The sequence below is a fragment of the Antechinus flavipes genome, chromosome 1, assembly GCF_016432865.1.
Source record: "Antechinus flavipes isolate AdamAnt ecotype Samford, QLD, Australia chromosome 1, AdamAnt_v2, whole genome shotgun sequence".
Classification (NCBI taxonomy): Eukaryota; Metazoa; Chordata; class Mammalia; order Dasyuromorphia; family Dasyuridae; genus Antechinus; species Antechinus flavipes.
In genome coordinates, this window is record NC_067398.1 from 182,861,079 (window position 1) to 182,881,830 (window position 20,752).

The 20,752-nt window shown below is 33.4% G+C and overlaps 1 long non-coding RNA gene across 2 annotated transcripts in view; it reads right to left on the reverse strand.

The window, feature by feature from the left end:
* Positions 1-389: 389 nt before the first annotated feature.
* LOC127559664 (uncharacterized) overlaps positions 390-20,752 on the reverse strand; it is a 54,734-nt gene continuing 34,371 nt past the window's right edge. The window contains exons 4-10 of one of the 2 annotated variants that reach the window (XR_007953184.1): positions 18,405-18,484; positions 16,513-16,655; positions 10,578-10,642; positions 5,441-5,557; positions 4,409-4,489; positions 3,606-3,709; positions 390-2,936 (exon numbers count right to left, since the gene is read on the reverse strand). This is a non-coding gene — a long non-coding RNA (uncharacterized LOC127559664). The remainder of the gene's footprint in view (positions 2,937-3,605; positions 3,710-4,408; positions 4,490-5,440; positions 5,558-10,577; positions 10,643-16,512; positions 16,656-18,404; positions 18,485-20,752) is intronic. The other variant, XR_007953185.1, reaches the window with a different exon arrangement.

Below are 20,752 nucleotides of genomic sequence, written 5' to 3' on the forward strand. Positions count from 1 at the left end.
CTAAGGCCCACATGCAGCTATAATGTAAATAAACACTATTTAGGCCATCTCATTTATTTTTTATTTTTTCTATTCCTTTCCTCATCTCAGCTTTTCTCTATTTCTTCTCAGACTCTTTTCTTCTTTTCTCCCCAGCTCCACATAGCATTTACTGAGGGGGTTTCCAAAGTTTAATGAATAAATATTTACATCTATACATGTATGTGAACATATATTTTTATGTGTGTATATATGTTTGTGTGCACATATATATATGAAATATCTATATTTATAGATAGATAGACAGATAGATATAGCTTTGTCCACCTTTGCCAGTGCAAGAGTACACCTCTATTTAAAACAGGACATTTAAAATTTTCCCAGTTAGGACTCTACAAATTCAGTTCAACTCCATTTCAACAAACATTTATTAACCTACTATATACAAAATATCATGTCAGACAATAAGGATACAAAAGTAAAAATAAAACGATCCCACTTATAGTTAAAGATCTTAAGTTCTTCTGGAGGGATACAGTTACAAAATTAAATAAACAAATATAAAGAATATATAAAAGAAAACAGAATAATTTCAAGGAGGAAAGAATGTTACTAACTAGGGGTTCAGGAAATACCTGAGATGTGCCTTGAAGAAAGCCTGAGAGAGTGTGTGATGTAATGGAAAGAACATTGAACATTGACCTAACTGTGATATAGAATAGACATATAGATCTTTTAAGATAGAAAAGAGAGGACAAACTAAAAATAAGAACCAAGGTAAACACAAATTCAAAACCTGAGATGGTATGAATTGATAATCTAATGACTATTTTAGTATAGAATAGCCAAATTCTATGAACAAAAGAATTTTGGAGGTACCAATGAACTCCCAAATTATATAAAATGTAAAGAATACAGTGTCTTTAATAGGCTAAAAATGATGGATAATAGTCAGGTGTTATATTATTATTATTATTATTATTATTATCCTTGTGGGAAATATCCAGGAGCTGGCTTTTTTTTCTCAATGAACATATTTTGGGGTCACTTGCCCCTCCATCAACTAGTGGGCACTCAGAAAATACATACTAATTTCAATATTACCCTAAGAAAACCATAATTATAAAGTTAATTTATTAAGGATTTAGAGGGATAATATCATTCTGAAGCCCACTGTAAATGAATGTTGAAATTACCTAGTGTTTTATATAATGGCATGCTGTAGATAATTGAGATTCATCTATGTAGAAATTACTGTACTTGGGAATTACTATTTCCTACGGGAGAAAAAGACTTATAATAGAGGACTTTAAAGCATCCCCGATTAAAAAAAAAAAAATCAGAGCTGAGAGAAAACTTTTAAATGCAAACATAGGAGGCAAGAGAATTTTAAAAGGTAACTGTATTTGACAAATTGGAAGTAGTCAAATGATGAAGTGCTTACACTCTAATAGAGAAAAGTGCTCCCCTCAGAATCTAGATGTCAAAGGTCATAGATATAGGTAAATGACACAAATAAAGGATTAGGTTGTGGTTATGTTTAGTTTTGTTGGCTTTAGTAAAGGAAAAAATGCTTGTGGAAATTAAGAGAGAGAAGAATAAAACAGAAAATGAAATTGGAAAAGGAATAATAACAAGTAAAACAAATTTCAGCCTTGGATAGTTGATCATAAAGAAGGATTATAAAGAAAGAGCACAGGAAGTAGAAACTGAGCTTGGATTTGGGAGTGGGAGAGAGAGAAAAAATGCAACGGAGTAGGAGAAGGCAATTTCAATTATATATTACTCATGTTGTTCTATTGCCTTCTCTTTCTCCATCCTTCTCTTTTGGGGTAAGAAATGGTAAATAATAAAGAGGGAAGAGTATGAGAAATCATAATGGAGGAAAATACACAATTAAAAACTATAAAAATGAATACAAATGGGATAAACCATAAAACAGAGAAATGTAGAACAATAAATTAGAAAGAAGACTCCAATAATTTGTTGTTTGTGAGAAATGCATTTGCTACATATTCACAAAGAGTTAAATGAAAGGCTGGGGCATAATTTATTATTCTCTGGGCAAATTCAAAAAAGACGGGGGAATTATCATGATCTAAGACAAGACAATAATAAAAAAAAAAGTCTTCGTTAAAAAGGAAAAGCAGGAAAAACATTTGTTATTTGTACTTTGTTCTCAAAGTGGAACAAAGACATCACAAAAGATATTTCGACTTTCACACAAATTGGATTTAAGTGAAGTAGAGCTATACAAAGTCATTAGCCTCACTCTCTCCTCAGAAAACTATGTTATCCTTAAAGGAACCATAGATAATAAAATAGTATCAATATTTAATGTATATGGACCAAATGGCACAGCATCTAAGTTCTTTGATGAAAAGTTAATCACACTGCAAAACGAGTCAGCAAAAAACAAAATAATTGCTCACTTCAATGTGCTTCCTTTTCAGACCTAAGCATAATCATTTCCATAGTGAATAGCGATGCAAAATATTAAATAAAATGTTTTAAAAGGTCATTTTTTAAATGATAGAATAATTATATTGGATTTATATCAAGAAATTATTAAATAATCAGATTCAGAGAACTTAGAAGACTTATTTGAATTGATAAAGAATGAAATAAGCAGAATCAGGAAGCTATGCAATAATTACACCAGTATAAAAGTAAACAAGTTTAAATGACTTAAGAACGCAGAACAAATACAATAACTGGCCAAACACAACTACAGAAGACTAATGGGGAAGAGTGTAACTTAAGTCATGGGAGATGATGGATTGTGAGAATAAAATGAGACATGCATTTTCAGGTATGAACAACATACCACCAATTTTGTTTTACTTAACCATACTGATTTGCCACAAAAGTGCATTCTTAGTAGAGCAGCAGAAATGTTGGAGGGAGAGCAGGAGGCAATGATTGTAATACAAAAAAGAAGTAGACTCCCAATGAAACTAAAAATAGAAAGAAAAGAATACAAGTTCAGAAAATAATACAGACATGTGGGACACAGCAGTATTACCATGTTAAATTATAGGCACACATATAACGCATTTTTAAAAATGCATACAATAGATTAATTCAGGTACATTTTTTTCTGTATTTCAATTTCAGAACTCAAATAGACATCAAACATTTAGTCTACTCCATATCTGAAAAGGTATCTGCTTCTGAATGTATCAGACAAGTGATCATCTCATATTTTATGGAAGATCTCATATAAAACAAATGCTACTCTATCCCAAGGCTATCTATTACAGGTCTGAACAGTTCTAATTGTTAGAAAGGTGGGCTTTTGTCTCCTCATGATAAGCCTAAATTTTCTTCTTTTTCAGCTTCCACCTTTTGTTCCTGTTTTTTCCCCACTTAGGAAATGCAGCCACAAAGTCAAATTCTGACCTAATGGAAGAACAATTTAGAAGACAAATTTAGGCTGTGGGTAACTCAGTTATCATTGAGTTAATTTCTCTATAGACAACTTTTCTTTGCTCTACTCCTGAAGTTGACTGATTCATCTTGACATAGGTGTGTTAAACATTGGTCACTAAAAGAACCTCAGGTAAACCATCTTAAATTATTGGGGAATGGGGTAGAATACAATGTAAAAAGCATTTTGCCTTTACCTTGCACCTATCTTGTATAAATATGATTGTTTGCATTTTGACTCCTCTTTAGAATGTAAATTCTTTGAGGGCAGGGACCATGTTTTTGCCTCCAGCACAATTCCCTGAAAAATAGTAAATGCTTAATACATGTTTCTTAAATAATGACTATTTATTGACTTGACTCATTTTTCAATGAGTAAAACAATTGTTAAAATCCTTACAAGTTTACACCTCCCACAATCCCAATACATTGAATTCAGTATTATAAGAATTAATATAAAAATATAAGGTAAATATTTCACTAAATTTTATTGGATTTTTTTTGCATCCTAATATGATAACAAGGGAAAGGAAATTGAAAAGTGACAGATTTCCTCTCTCATCATTGCTTAAATAAAATACAGTGCTTTAGAAATGTATATAATATAGCTTTTTGCAGAGTAATATTAAACCAGATACACTGTAGAAAAAGAGTTTTGTTATAAATTCATTCTCCTATAGCTAGAATCTTTGGAATCCATCTCATTGCTCTTTGATGAGATGTTCATCTGATTCCTTTAGATTGTCTTTAAAAAACTTTCCAGACAACTGGAGTTGTCAAACATGTTCATTTAGTTTTTTAAAATCATTCACAAGTGATAAAATACAGTATGTAGTTATCAGCATGGGCATGTCTGTACAGGAAAAATAAAACAGGTATTTCATCTATATCTAAATAAATACAGTTATTAGTAACTTGAGACTATAGGGGCTTAGAATTGAAGAAACTCTAACTTAGGTCTGTTGTATCAAAATGACCAATGGTTGTAAAGTCAGAAGACCTGATTCCCAATCCAAGCTCATCCATTTCCTAGAAACATGACTTTGGGCAAATCATCCTCTCTGGGCATGAGCTTCCTCATCTGTAAAATAGGAAGAAATATATTATTTGCTTTGTTGGATAATTGTGAAGACCAAAAAGCTGATGAGTTTCAAATGTCCTGAAAAGCATCAGATGTACACAATTCAGCAATCCTTTATCTAATATGGTAGATAGATGGGAATATAAAGCAGAATCAAAAATAGGTCTTGTTTTCAATAGGCTGACATTCAACATTACAGTCTAATGTAATAACCCTCTACTCTAAAGAACAAAGCGTATCCTTTAGGGCCTATTGAGCCCCACCATTGGATTTACCAATACCCAGTTCAGTCCTGTGGTTGCCTGGCCCAAAAGGGAGGGATTAGAATTTTTCTTGTTGCCTCTAGTTCATAACATTGCTTCGCAGAGCTCCAAGAAAAATGCTTAAACCTTAAATAGAATCATGATTACAGTATCCCCAAAGGAATAATAGTAATCATTAATAATAGTAGCCAGCATTTATATAGCATTTTAAGATTTGAAAAAAAAACATTTTATGTATGTCATCTCATTTGACCCTCATAACAATTCTGTGAAATAGATGCTATTATTATTATTACCCATTTTACAGAAGAGGAAACTGGGGCAATGGGTAAGTAACTTGTCCAGAGTTATATAATTAGTATCTTACACAGTTCAATTGCTCTTCAATGAGATGTTCATCTGATTCCTTTAGATTGTCTTTTTAAAAAACTTTCCAGACAACTGGAGTTGTCAAATATGTTCATTTAGTTTCAAACTCTGGTGTTCTAAATCCAAATCCAGTACTCTATCCACTATGCCACCTAACTGCCTAGAAATGTGCTCAGTGTTTCAGACAGCTAGTTAAATCCAGAAAATATTCATATTTTGTGCATTAACAAACTCTCAAAGCATGAAAGAATAACCTATAATTACTATTATGCTTAAAATACTATGATGTAATAACTATTGAAAAAGAATTTACTTTCACCTTATATTGTCTAAGCAACTCATCCAAGATGCTATCTTCCACCAAGCCACAGAGATTTCATTGAATCACTCTTGAGAAGCTTCCTTCAGGGTGCAGAGAGAAGAAATAGGCATGCCGCTACAAAAAAGTTTGCAACAAATGGTTTTTGGCAGAAGAACAAGTAGTGAAGAAAATAGTAACTGTGATAGTAATAATGGTCACAATACCCAAAATACTAAATAAAGAAAAGGATAGGTAAACTGCTAGTGGGCAGAGAGTGGAATAGGTTCATTAAAAAGCAGAACAGAGCTACATAATGAGGTGTGGGTAAGAAAAAGGAGATATTAGGTGAGGGAAAAGTTGGCTTTTTTTTTATCCTGTTCTTCATTTTCTCTTTCCAGTATTCTTTCCCTACTCTTGACCTCTCAAACTCTGTCTCTCCCTATTTTTTCCCCTTTCTTCATCTCTTTCTTTTGTTCTCCCTCCCATTGTTTTGAATCTCTTCTTTCTTTCCTCTTCCTACTTTTTCCTTAATGATCAATAATGTGGAACAAACAAATTGGTTATATTATTTCTTGTATTCATTAAATAAAGTTTTATATTCCCTTTTGATGAGAAAACTTTTAAAAATTATTTTTTATTTCATTAAATATTTCTCAATTATATGTAAAATAAATTTATCAATCATTTTCACATTTTTGAGTTCCAAGTTTACTCCCTCTCTCCTTGAGATAAAAAGCAGTTTGATAGATGATAAAGCTTTATTCAACTTATACAAGAAATAAAAGCAATTCTTTAGGGTTTTTTTAGTTCATATGCAAGTAAGTTGAAGATTTAGTTTCTTTGTTTCTCAATAAGAAGCACTTTAATAACCTATCTTGGCTAAAATTTCAAGCCTAGGGATGTCCTATATATCCATAGCACTTGTAATAAATACAGGAAAATTAAAATGGTCTGGCAAACCTTGATAGAACTGAAAATGTTCATGCATATACATGTTTTGTTTTTGTTGGGTGTTAGGTATTGTTTTGTTTTATTTTAATAAATCAGTGTTGGTCTTTGTAGTAAATGTCTACCATGATTCTTTGATGGACATTGTCTAGCAAACCCACCAAAACTAATTATGGTCACTCTGGGCTTGAGAGAAGAACTCAAAATTTCCATTTTATAATTCCTCAAAAACTATATAATGAAAGTTATAGGCATGTGTTGGAATCCTTACTAACTGCTAACTAATTAGAGTTGATCTAATCTTACAAGAAGATGTTTTGGGCAGAACCTGAAACAAGGTACTAAGTAGAACTAATTAATACAAGGCTTGTGTTCACACCTTTACTCATTGGAGTTCAATGAGTTCACACCTCCCTTGAAGCTCTTTGGGCCAGAGAGCACTATGGGAGAAAACCCACAATCCCTCTCTTGAGCATAAATAGAGCTTCAATGGGCCAGTCGAAGAAGTTCTTCAGAGTGAAGACGCTACAAGTGGAGATTTCTCCAGAATGAGATGAAGAGTGGAGCTGGCTGGAGGCTGAAGAAAGCAGAGGCAGAGGCTGAAGGACCAGACCTTTGGATTTGGCGACATTCGGAGAGAGCTCTTGGAACCAAGCAGAGAGATAGAACTCTAAGCTAACCGGGCTATATTGGAGATAATAAAAGATCTGAACTTTTATCACCTGGCTGAATTTTGAGAAGAAAAAGCTCACCACAGGCATGATTCACTTACAAGGATCCTGGATTTTTAATCAAGTGACCTAAGTTTAGATGCTAACTGTAGCATTACCTCTGTGTGACCTTGAACCAACTACTTTACCTTTCCCACTTTATATCTGATCTTCAGTGTCTTCATCTAGAAAATAAAGTATTTCTGGGAAATGAATATAAACTGCTTGCATTTTTGTTTTTCTTCCCAGGTTATTTATACCTTCTGAATCCAATTCTCCCTGTGCAACAAGAGAATTGTTTGGTTCTGCACACATATATTGTATCTAGGATATACTGCAACATATTTAACATATATAGGACTGCTTGCCATCTAGGGGAAGGGTGGAAGGAGGGAGTGGAAAAATCGGAACAGAAGTGGGTGCAAGGGATAATGCTGTAAAAAATTACCTTGGCATGGGTTCTGTCAATAAAAAAATTTAAAATATATATATAGAGAGAAAATAAGGTGTTTGGACTAGATAATCTCTAATGTTTATTCCAGCTCTAAATTTATAAACTTATGATCCCATAAAGCTTTCTGGGAAAGTTGGTCAGCGATTAAAGCTGAAATTAAAGTCATGAAATTTGACGTTTCCCTCACCTACTAATTTTGAAGTATAGAGATAGATATCTTCTTTTGAAAGAACACCCACAAGTGACAAAACATTTAAATGGCTTAAGTATCTTCAAACTATAACGGGATCCATTTATGCCTAGCACAAGTTGTTTTGAGATAAAAAAAATCTTATTTCTAACTCTTTAGTCATGGGCCTTACACAAAATACATTCCTTCACCAAGCCAAAGTCTTTACAACTTGATAGTTATTCAATCACTCAACAAGCATTTATTGAGCACTTATTATGTGCCCTAAAGAAGTTATGTTCCACATGCATAAGCTTTAAGAACAAAGGGTTCTTTCCAAACCATGAGAAGACATCAAAGTAGACTTCAGTGGAGTAAAAAGAAAACACTAAACAATGGGTAATTATAATCAGTGATCATACTTACATATAATTCAGATTAAACCCATTGGTGCAAATTTGAAAACGTTTTGAAAAATCTAATTTTCTAGTTCAATGCCAAAACACTTTTATCACTTCAATTTTTTTCATGGTTTTTTCCTTTTGTCCTGTTTTTTCTTTCACAACATGATTAATATGAAAATATGTTTAATTGATTGCACATATGTAACCTTTATCAAAGTATTTATAATCTTAGTAAGGGAGAAGATGAGAGAAGAAGGAAATGTGAAACAAAAAATATTTTAAATGAGTGTTAAAATTTGTCTTTACATATAATTGGAAAGATACTAGTTTTTAAGGTTTGATCCTCACAACCTTGTAAAAATAGATACTATTCTTATTATCCACATTTTTATAGATTTAGAGACTGAGGCAGATAGAGATTAAATGACTTGGCCAGAATCAGAAAGATAGTGACAGCTGAGCCAATATTTGAGTTAAGATTTTCCTGACTCCATGTTCAACACTATCCACAATAACATATCCACTAAGATACCAAATCTTACTTTTAACTCCAACAAAATCTCTTTTTCATATACCCCTTTATGTCCAGGCATTATCCTAGTTCAATTGTGACCACTCTTGTGCATATTTGAGTAAGACTACAGATAGGTCATGAAAATTAATGAAGCTAAAAGATGAATGTTTTCAATGGAGTCAAGAATTGTGGTGAAAAAGACAAAAATCAAATATTAAATTTATTGTGAAGAAGAAAAAGTTAGAAGTGAAGATGAAAACAAAGATTTGGACAGAAATGAATAAGATTTAGAGGAGGAAAGATAATTACTGCATGATGGTAGGAAAGAGAGAGTATGAAAGAGGCACTAGGAAGCAATGACAGTCTAATTCCTCCTCCTCCTCCTCCTGGCCTGTGTATCAGGGGTGTATTAGGAGCAACCAGTGTTAGAAAGAATTTTAAGAGATATGATGTCTTTAGGAGAAAGGTAGTTTTCAGGGAGGCTCTAGAGATTAAAAAAAAAAAAAAGAATATGAGAGCAAAAGATCTAGGATAAATGGGAATTTATTTTAAAATAAAGAAGGGTTCCAAATGGAAACAGAGAGGGTTCCAGAGGATAGCAGAAGTTAGAAGGTCCCTGAATAGAGATGAGAATTGTAGGGAGAGATAGTGGAGAAAAAGAGACTTAGAAGGCACAGAGAAGGCAAGCCAGTCCAACAGAGACAGATTTATCTACTGTTATCATGGAGTCAAAGGGTAGTGTATACCAGGGCTTCTTAAACTTCCACTGCAACTTCTTTTCACCTAAGAAATTGTTATATGACCCTGGGCATATAAGTATTTAAAATAGATATTCAAATCAAATATCTACTGATAATAAATCATGTTTTCATGATCCTATATTCAATTACATAACTCCATATAATGTTGCAACCCATAGTTTAAGAAACTTTGGTCTATGCCATCTCTAACTTCATTTACAAGAGAGATGAGAATTATAGGGAGAGGTAGTGGAGAAGAAGGTCATAGGACAAATTCAGAGCAAGTACTTTAGGAAAATTTGATGAGATAGCGATTAATCTCAGCTCAGAATCAGGGAAGATTATATAGAAAAGGTGGCACCTGACCTGAATCTTGAAGAAAGAGTAAGTTAAGTATAAAATTTCAAAGTTAGAAAGCATTCCAGAAATCCCATCTAGTTGAACACAAAGAACTTTGTTGAAGGGTTAATCACTGCCTCTGGATGCATCCCATTCCATTTTTGAATAACTCCAATTATTAGGAAGTTTGGGCTTATATTAAGCCCAAATTTACTTCCTATTTATCTCCATCTATTGCTTCCAGGTCTGCCCTTTGGAGTCAAGCAATACAAGTCATATATCTTTCAGATGATAATCCTTCAAATATCTTAAGATGACTATCATGTCCCCTTTAAACCTTCTCTTTTCTGAGCATAACATTATTACTTTTTTTCAAATTCAAATTTTAAATTTATTCAAATTTCAAATTTTATATAGCCTGAACTCTTCACCATCCTGGTTTTCTTCTTGTGGATATTTTTATTTTTCAATGCCTTTCCTAAAATATATACACAGAAGGGAAGACCAAAAAATCAGAGATACAATTGGAGTCCATAGGGAAGGCACAGACTTGTGCAGATATATGGAGACAAGAAAGCAAAGTGAGATGAGAAAAGGAAAATAAGTAAGGGAGAATCTGTAAGATACCTCAAAATTCTTCTGTCTTGGGACTATAAGTCCCAAGTAGTTAGCTAGTCCGATAAATTATTCTATCCTAAAGTATTAATAGGTGCTAGTGGATTCATACATTATTCATCCCAGGGAACATATTTGTACTTTAACATAGTACTTCTGTGGACACTACCTTAACTTAAAGAAATGATTAAGGATAGGAATCTCATATAGGTTAGATTATGTATAGGGTACCCCTCAAAAATGTCATGATAAATTATTATACCTCAGGTCAGCCCAGGACACAGCCATACAGCTTTACTGCTTTACCTTGTTTTCAGAGTAGTCAACCTATTGAAAAATGTTCAACACAAGGTATCTATGAGCAGATTTATTTTATTAATATCTGTTGTAGTTCTAGAACTAAGCCCTGAATACTACCTTCTCCAAAGGCTTAGCCCAAATGCCACTTGATCCAGAAAGTAAAGTCTTCTCTGGTCCACCCCATTCAAACCTAAAATAATAACTCTTCTTAAATATCAGATGGTTTAGAGGAAAGAGCATTGAATTGAAATCAGAGAAACTAGATTCAGATCCTGTCTCTGCTACTTACTGCCTATGTGATCCTAGACAAGTCATTTTACATCTGGGATTCTACTCATCTATATGTAATAGGGTTGAATTAAATGATCTCTATGGTCTCTCCAAGCTTTAAATTATATTATACATAATACTTTGTATTTCTCATGCATTCATTATATTCTCCTTTATCTTATGAACATTTGTTTGTTTATTTCTCTCAGTCTTTATATTAACTTGGACCTTAGTTACTTACACTAGCATATTATCTGACACACAGTTTCTGTATTTTGAAAGATCTGTGATTTCACTAGTGGGAATACTCCTTCCACTGGCGGAAATCATAACCCTTCCATGCCTTTATAGAATCTTCATGAATTACTGCGGCCAAAAAATCATTACCTGGTAGCCAAACTTCTGGTGATGAGACTTTCCGAATTTAGCTATGCTGTTCCTGAGGTGACAGACATACAATATGTCACTAGGGCATACTCAGAACCTTTCCAGCTTGGTAGAAACTGTCAGAACTTGTATTCATCTGGCACTGACTTCAAGTACCTAGCTAGGGTCATTACCATCATCGCGACAAAGCATTAGACATTAGTGAACATCTCACATGTGCTGGGCTTTTTATTTAAAGCAGTCCTTGAATTTGACTTTCATGGAATTGGAAATCAAAGGGCTGCTAGGAGGTTCAAGGCATAGAGGACTGGACTTGAAATCAAAAGTTTTGAGTTCCTGCTTCAAACGTGTGCTAGCTGTCTGACCTTGACCAAATCATTGAATCTCTCATTTTCAGTTTTCTCATGTGTAAAATGAGGATATCATCTACCTTCAAGAGTTATGCTTTGCCAACCATAAATTTTAACTATTATTATTATTATTGTAGGTAGAAGGGACTTCAGAAAGCATCTATCACTATACCCTCAATTCACACATGAAGAAACTGAGGCCCTGAAGAGAAAAGTGACTTTTCAACGTAACAAAGCCAGGGCTCGATATTTGAAATTCAGTAAGACTTCCAATAGAGAAGAGGCTTTTTCCAGCCCATATATACTAAGAGCTGACTTCAGGAAGGAAATAATCAATATCTATGTGATTGAGCTATACTATTTCTTTAAGGTACACTATTTTGATAGTCCCTAAAACATGGCAGCTCAGGTTGCCAACCAATTTGCTAAGGCACTTGGTTGGTCTCCCTATAGTTAATAGAAAACATGGCAAATCTAGAAAAGGATAATTTGAGTTTTATTATTTACTTGGCCAATTGATCATAAAAGAGTTTTCAGTGCTAGTGGACTGACCTATTTATCCAGAGAGCATACAAAACCACAGGTCAAAACCTAAATTAGCAGCTAATTTGGCTTAAAAAGCCACATTTTTTTCCTAATGCATTCCCCTATTGAAATAACTTTTTGCCATAAAAAATAAGTGTCTACAGGACAGAAATCTCAAACAACAGTAATAGCAGCAAAATATTCTGCTTTTCTTTTTTACTAACTTGGTGTTAACTTAATGAAATGTGACATTGCTCTCAGTGCAATGCAATAAAAATGAAATGGTGCCCAATGTGCAAAGACACTGTGGAAATTTCAAATGACAACAGCAACAACAAAAATTGCATTTTTCTCCTTCCATTCCTTATACTCTTTGCATTAACTTAAGAGTATGTGACTTTGCTACTCATGCATTGCAATGAAAATGAAATTGGTCACCAATGTGCCTAGACAGAGACCTAGAAATAGCTAAAATAAAATTAGGTTCTTTTGCATCATGCAAGGTACATAACTTGGACCCTAGTTTCCATTTTGCTACTACATAAAAAGCTATACAGAATGTGATCACCACGTGACTCATGGTAGTAGCATATAAATATTCAGAGTGTTAAAAGTGGAAGGAGCCTTAGAGATTATCTAACAAAACTCTCCCTCAATTGATAGGTGATGAAACAGAGGCCCATAGAGGGAAAATGGTATATTTACAAACCATAATGCATGTTTTTAAAATTGCAGGTTTTTTCACATTCTAAACCTTAAAAATCCATTTTAAAAATAGGGGGTTTTGATATTAAATTCATATTGAAAATAAAAGAATACAGTCCTTTGTATTGTTGCATGCAGAGGTCTGTTTATTAAATGAGGGGATTAATAAACAGACCTCTGCATGCAACATTTCCCTTATGAAATATTATTATATTGGTGTATTTTTTTTCATTTTTAAATATTTGCTATAAAATACAATGAACTCATTTTTAGCCCCTCTCAAGTTACTCTGCAATGTATTTTTCTAATGATACATATAATCTAATGGAGAATACTGAATGATCCCATTGCTTTGTCATTGCTAAAAGAAAATAGGCCTACGAAATAAAATAAGTATCTTCAAAATGAAGGTAGAAGTTGTTGTTGAACTGGCAAACCAGTTACTATTTATACCATGAACATAACTTCTCACCAGGAGAATAAAATAAAAATTGTCCAAAATTCCAGTTAGGATTGTCAGTGAATGCCTTTTTTGCAAGCCTTTTCCTAAACTGAGTGCTAAATCTGATAAGTAGCTACTGGGAAAATAATCCATAAACTAATCAGCCATAGTAAAGAGTCAAGTTGCTTATTTAGAAAGCATATCACTGTCCTGTCAGAAAGTCCAACTTCATTAGCTAATAGTTTAAAAAAACACATAAAGTAAGGACTGTTAGTAACAAGAGTTTTCAATCATATTATCACAATAAGAAAATTATCATTAAGGGTCATCTTCAAGCAAGAAGGACAATAATGTAATGAAATCTGTTAATATGCATCAAGCTCTTGCAAAGTGTATTTTGCCTGTGTTGACATTTTTATTCTCAACCAAGAGAGGTGTTTACTTAACAGATGGATTCTTACCTGACATGACATTGTTGGCTCATGAAAACATGTTTAAATGAACAGTGATAAATTATAATCATATTTAATCTTTTGATCCCATGGTTAATTTAAACAGCCTTTTGATGTGCTATGGGTCTGTAATGTAGATCCTGGAATCAGTTAAGTAAGAAAAAAAAAAAAAAAAACTAGATTGTCAACAGATGTGTCAATGCATACAGCCTGCTAATTAGTAAATTACCTTTAAGGTATTCTCAAGATCTGTTGCAATCTACAGAAATTCTGTCTTTTAGGAGAATTCAAATTTCTGATTGAATATCAATTGATTCATTACTTTATACTGAAGAACCTAAAATTCATCCTAAATGCTGTTGATGGACATTAGTGGTTCACAAAAATTAGGCTACTTGGGCATTCAGAAGATGGACAGGGACTCTGCCACTAAACAGTTGTGGATCTTTGGCAAGTCCCATTTAAATTCTCCCTAACTTTGAATCTGCCATCTATAAAATTAAGGGAGTTGGATTAGTTGAAGCCAAAGACTTTTACGACTCTAACATTCTTTGAAGCTATATGGTACAGTTAATTGTTGGGCAGCAGACTGATGTTGAACATTAACCTGAAGGTCTGGCTAATATTCAATGAGAAACAAAACAAAAGAATCTCACTCAATACACTCTTTCTCAAGATGGGAAGAGTTTAATTTACCAAGTCAATCATGCAATATACATAAAATGTTGAGCATTTAGTCTGTTGTTGAACATTAGCCAGAAAATACATGTTTGTTCAATCACATACATATACATAGACTAGCTAAAAGTACATGTGCTCACACACACAATTTTTTTTTTTTTTTTTTGCCCCGTAACATAAAAGATTTAGGAGAGGATGAAAGAGTACTTCTACTTTTAAAAAATTTTTCAACAACCCAATAATAGAATGAGTTTTAATCTAAAATTTACTTTCCTTTCAAGGTATCATCCGTGGCTCACTGAATTCTTTCTGTTGGGATAGAAATTATTTGAAATCATAGCTGTGGTGATTTAAATAATCTGCTAAAAAAAAAAAAAAAAAGCTATTAAGTTTCCCTAATGCTAGTCATTTTTAAATGACTTTTGGTTTGATTCACGAACAATGCATGATCAGCACATGTGACCAATCAGTAAAAGTGCAATTTTTATTAAGAACCTCAGCTCTAAAAGAATATTAAGTCAAATCCATATGTCTTGTAGCCTTTTAAATAATTTTTAATAGTCATGCCTTGGGGGTCAACATTTCATAGACTAAAGTGAGTGAGAGCCCACTACAGAAGATCAAGGAGCTAAAATATTATGGAGCTGATTCTGGTGATCCCACTATTGTTAATGCATATTCCTTTGACATTCAGTAATGAGTTAGTATTATCAAAGCCCCTAATCTTATTATCAGAATATTGATCTGAAAAATTATCTGATCTAAAATAAATCCAAAATAATTTTTAAGGAAGCTCACATATATGATTTATGGGACCTATAGTACTGAATTGTAAATAAATCTTGAAGTCTCTCTTCTTAATATATGTTGCCATTGTATTTCATATAGGCTTATCTAGTGCATAGATGTATATGTTACTTGTAAGAGTTAGGGGAAAGATATGGTATGATATAATAATCAGTAAGGTTTGAAGCAGGAAACAAAATTAGGATAATAAATAGAGAGCTAGAAGGGCTTTAAAGGGTATTAAGGCCAGCCTTCTTGTTTTACAGATAAGGAAACTGAGGCTCAGAGAGACTAAATGACTTGCCCAGGAAGTGTTGGAGGCAGGATTTGAACATGCCTTCCTGATACCCTAGTCCAGTGCTCTCTCAAAATTAGCATCAAAGCACTATTTATGCTTATATTGTCCATGAAAAATCTTTATTTGTTTGCATAAAAAAGTCTCAGAACCAGGGAGTATTTAACATGGGTGTGCATAGTGCATAGATCTATTCACCAAATCAGCTGGTTCATGCTCCCTTCACACTTATGGGAATTAAGAAATCAGGAAGTGCATAGTTATAGCTCCTTTTAAGCAGGATATTGTCCTGTTGCAGCAGGGATCCGTGTTCAATCAATATCATCATGTAATGACAGATTAAATGAGACCTTCTACCTTGATTTCAGTTAACAAATTCTCATGCTTCACGAGATAGCTATAAGCAAATCCAATTCCTGAATGTATTAATTTTTCATCCCTCCTTTAGATACCAGCCTCTGTTTGGACTTCAGCTTTAACATATCCTTCTCAGGCATCAGAGAATAATTCTAAAATGTTTGATCTATTTTCAAGTGTTTGCTGAAAAATCAAATACTTGCAGTCTGGTCAAATCTTAATCATACAGACAGCCCTGGGGACAAATTGTGAAGTAGATGGAGTTTGTCTTTGGAGCTCTCCTATCTTCCCCTATCAATGCCCCTTTCCCCTTGATACCCTAAGCAAATATCCTTGTCCCAGGTGCAAATCCTGGTAGGTATTCCTGTTCATCTCTAAACTATTAACAGGTGACTGAAACATTACTTAGGATTGTGAGAGGGGATATATTTAATAGAGGACTCTTGCAGACCAAATGCTTTTAAAACTTAGAGAAATTAAAGGTATAATGGTAAACTGAAGAACAGTAAAATTTGGCTAATGTTTGGGCAAAGAAGGACCTGCTCCAAATATCACAAATATTCAAATTGAAATGCTGGTACAAGTATCTACAAAAGAAGAATATGAAGAAGATTTACATTTTGCTTTAGAATGCACTTTATACTTACATTTCTGTATGGATTTCTCTGGCAGCTGTGAATTCACATGCTTTTTTAAATGAAATAATGAAGCCATATGTGAAGGCCCACTTGGAAGACTTGAGAAAGCTGTTGGGATTTCTTCTTCTGTCCTTCCATTCACATTCGCCCTCCTTAGTCAACAGAGGTTTGAAAGAAAGGTAAGTGTTCAGTCATAGTCCTTTGGCAGAGGGAGCTTAAAGATTTACCAAATAAGTCACAAGAAAGCAATACAGCATATGCAGTAAAGAATATGGTATAATATTATATATATATACATGTAATTTTTTTTAAGCCACCAAGCTGAAGTCAGAGGAATCTAGGTTCTATTCTCAGCTCCCCCTCTGATTACTTGAATGACTTTTGAGTGGATCACTTAACTAAGTCCAGTTCCCTCACCTATAAAATAGAGATGGACCATCAATCTTATAGAATTGTGAGTGGTTTCAATGATAGAGTGGATATAAAATCCATGTGTTGAAATTCCAAGGTATTATATAAATAATATATTTCCTAGTAAATCCCTAATACTTTTTATAATCATAATTACTTATTAATACAACAGTTAGTCATTGATAAGCTTTAAAAAAAAAAAAAAAGCTACCTGAAACCATAAGCATGATTTTGTGGCGTAAAAATAGAGAATTAGGAAATTTTGTGTCAGTCTTCCTTATATCTTCCATAAAAATATTTACAAATGGTGATATTTAAACTTATAAGCAAAACTTCAAAAGGAACCAGAATAATATTATTTGTTAATATACATGATAGGGTTATGCCAAAATAGAATTGTGAATAGGTCATATGAAACATATTAAGTTGTTAACTAATTGTCACAGTAGGCAGGATGAAGTATCCTAATATCTCAATAAATGGCTTCTTCAAAGGCCAGTGTTGTTCAAGATTACTAATCTTGTCACTGCTACAGAGTTCTACAAAATTTGTGAATAAGTATAGATCAAAATGTAACCATATTAGCTACTGGGAAAGAACAAACAACATAATAATATATGGTGAAAGCTTACTGGTATCAGATTGTTTAGGTGCTTTTAAGTTCTATAATGGCCATGGGAAATGAAATCCTTTAATAAAGTTAATTTTCTTTTAACGGAAGAACATGTTGACATATTTAGTTAATGGGAAGAAGGCTTGTTGCCACCCACAGAAGGGACTGAAAATTTTTTTTTGGAAAAAATTTATTGTGTATCCAAAATTCTTCCATTCAATAACTGACTTGAATTCTCAACCTTTTCTGAAGAGTTAACTAAGAACCATGTTTATACTAGATGAAGTAGAAAACTTAAAATACAGATAGTTTTAAGAAAGAGATGTATAATTGTCTAGATATAGAGATCGCTATAACAGAGGGGAGTAATAAAAGGGACCTGCTATTAAGGGAAAAGATGGGGTTAGATGGGCAGGTTGTTAGTGAAATCGTCCTTCCTTGTTAAGGTTTGTGGACTTTCCTGAATTACTTTGGGAGTTACATGAATCAGTCACAGAATATTTCTGTGAATCAAATTTGTCTAATGCATATAATTCTCTATTTTATTCTGTTAGTATATACACAGATACCTCCACACCAGTGGCATATCCTACTGTAGAAAAGGATGTTATCATTGGAGTTAAGTTAATCAGCCCTGTGCAAGGAGGAACAAAGTATTGGGATACATAAAATATCTTACGAGATAATCCTCTTTGGAATCCATAGTTGAGCTATTAAGTATTCCTTTCACTAATCTCTGTAATCCTCACTTGATATAGGTCAGTAAAACAGTGACAAAAGCTCACATGATAAAACGAAGCTAGATTTCCCATTAATTCTTTTTTTTTTCCCAGTCATATCTCTCTTAATGCTGTTTCTCTTACTGAAGCACACTCACATTTCAGGTGAAATCCCAGGCCTTATCCAATGTGTAGGCTCCAGGGCAATTCCTTCTTCATGCCAGTCATGGCTAAAACCCTGTAATTTCATATCACTACATTAGGCAAGAGCCAAGATTCAGATTTTACACTGTCTGATTACCAATATCACATTAAGTCACTAGTGGTTTCAGCCACTGTATCAACTATTGGTATTAAATCTTTAGAAGCAATGAAAGTTAACAATGCTGTTTTTATGTTGTGCAAAAAAAATCATTCAGACTGTTTTCCCTTTTTGATTACAGTTCATTTAAGGGAAAAAATGTTGCTGTATGGTTTGACAATGTTTTATGTGTCTTTGGCTGATAGAACACACAAAACGTTTGAATAGGCCCATTTATTTGAGCAGACATATTAAATAATACTTTAAATGTGAACATGCATGTCATAAATTTTGTAGTCTCTTTAAAGTAGGATAAATCTGTGTATTTAAAATAGTCTTTGTTCAAAGCCATTTTTTTTTCAAACAGTCATAAAGGGACTCTGATTTGTGCTGCATGAACAATGCCAGCATCATCATTTTAATGTTATCCATATGGGCTTCTAATAATAGATAAGAGACTACATTTGTATTGTATGTCTTAGAGACATTTAAAATCTTGATAAGGAAAGGCTGATTTCATTGGCCCCACAGTTAAAGGAAAGCAGACCCTAATTAAAAGAATTCTGTTCTGAATTAACTAGTTTGACATGTGCTAATTGACAGTTCCTGTGAAATGGTTCTAATTAAAGTCAATATGTCTTTTTCAATTAAAAGGAAATTAAGAATATACTAATATACATTAACAACTTAATCTGCCTTCAATATCCCATACATCAGCTGCTTTTTTTTCTAATGTTATTGGAGAACCATCTGACATGAATCTTCTACTGTTTGCTTATGGTATCTCATTATTACTTCACACGAACACAGCAGTGGTGTATGTCCCCTTGAGCAAGAAGATAACCTGCATATGCATGCTTTAATTTGCAGAGCTTCCAAACTCTTAGTTCATTAAAGATAAACCCACCTTTTTTGCAGGAAAAAAATAGGGACATTTCTTAATAAGAGGATATCCTTGCTAATTGCAAGCAAAAGCAAGTGTTCTCAATTAGCCTGGGCTTTTTACTAGGGGCCTTCAAGGTAATTGCACACTCCTGGAAAGGAGGCTGGACTATGTTTGCATCATTTAGCCCAACTAAAGGCAAAACTGGATTTGAGCAATGTGCAACTGGAAACATATTTCTAATCATGTCCTGTTTCCCAAGTGAAACTTTGGAGGAGATCTCAGGTGGGAATGTTTTTCCTTGTATATACAACAGGAAAGCAGACAGCATGATTGCTTGAGATGCCAGCACTGGAAGAAGGCCCATCATTGTCGATGAGAATATGGCATTAGAGTGGCTGTTTATAGCAACATAATTAAGTATTCAAATTTACATTTCCAAAGCTATGGTTTTAGCAATTTTAATGATAGAGAAAGCAATATTAAACTCAGGCATCAATACTAATGTACAGAGCATTAACATCATATGGAGAACTATGGAAAAGATTAAAACTATTTGTTTTTAGTGGATCATTATAATTTAGGCATTTTAATTATAATGAATAAACAGAGATTTTTAAAGAAAGTTTTTAAGCCATCAAGATGCTATTTAATAACAGCTTTTTCATATAGCTATAGTTAATATTTTGACAGGAGTTTCATTATAAACCCCCATTTCCAGGGGTTTATAATTCAACCATAAAATTTGACTGTTTATGCAAGGAGAGAATTGTTTTACTTAATTTCACCAAAATTGTATTGTTGGGCTTTAATGTCTATCAGGAAAGAAAGAAAAGTCATTTAAGGTTTTTTCCACTTATGCTTATGATTTGAATTTTAAAAGGATAAAATTTAGTATCCCCACCTGCGGAATTTTGAATGTACATATATTATGCACAGAGTGGCCACACTGGAATGAACTCCGGGAGCTACGTTTTTCAAGAAGGCATTTCAAATGAAACTTTCTATACTTTACAAATGGTCATCAAGAACCTTAATGAAAATCATTTTCATCCAGTCTCTAAAAAGAAAATATACTTTAATGCATTTCCAGAAGGAATAAATGCATATTAACTATTCTTTGGAGAGAAAAAAATCACCTCTTCTTCAAATTTCCAACATGATCAGTGCCTCTAGCCAAAATGTTGTGCTGTTCATTGCCATGTGGAGCCTCCAGTTTGGTTTCCAAGCCTAGGCTCTTGCTCCTCAGGCTGGCATAGACTGGAAGTGCTGCAGTCACAGCATGTACTCAGCTTTTTGAAATGGGAGAGAGTCCAATGCAA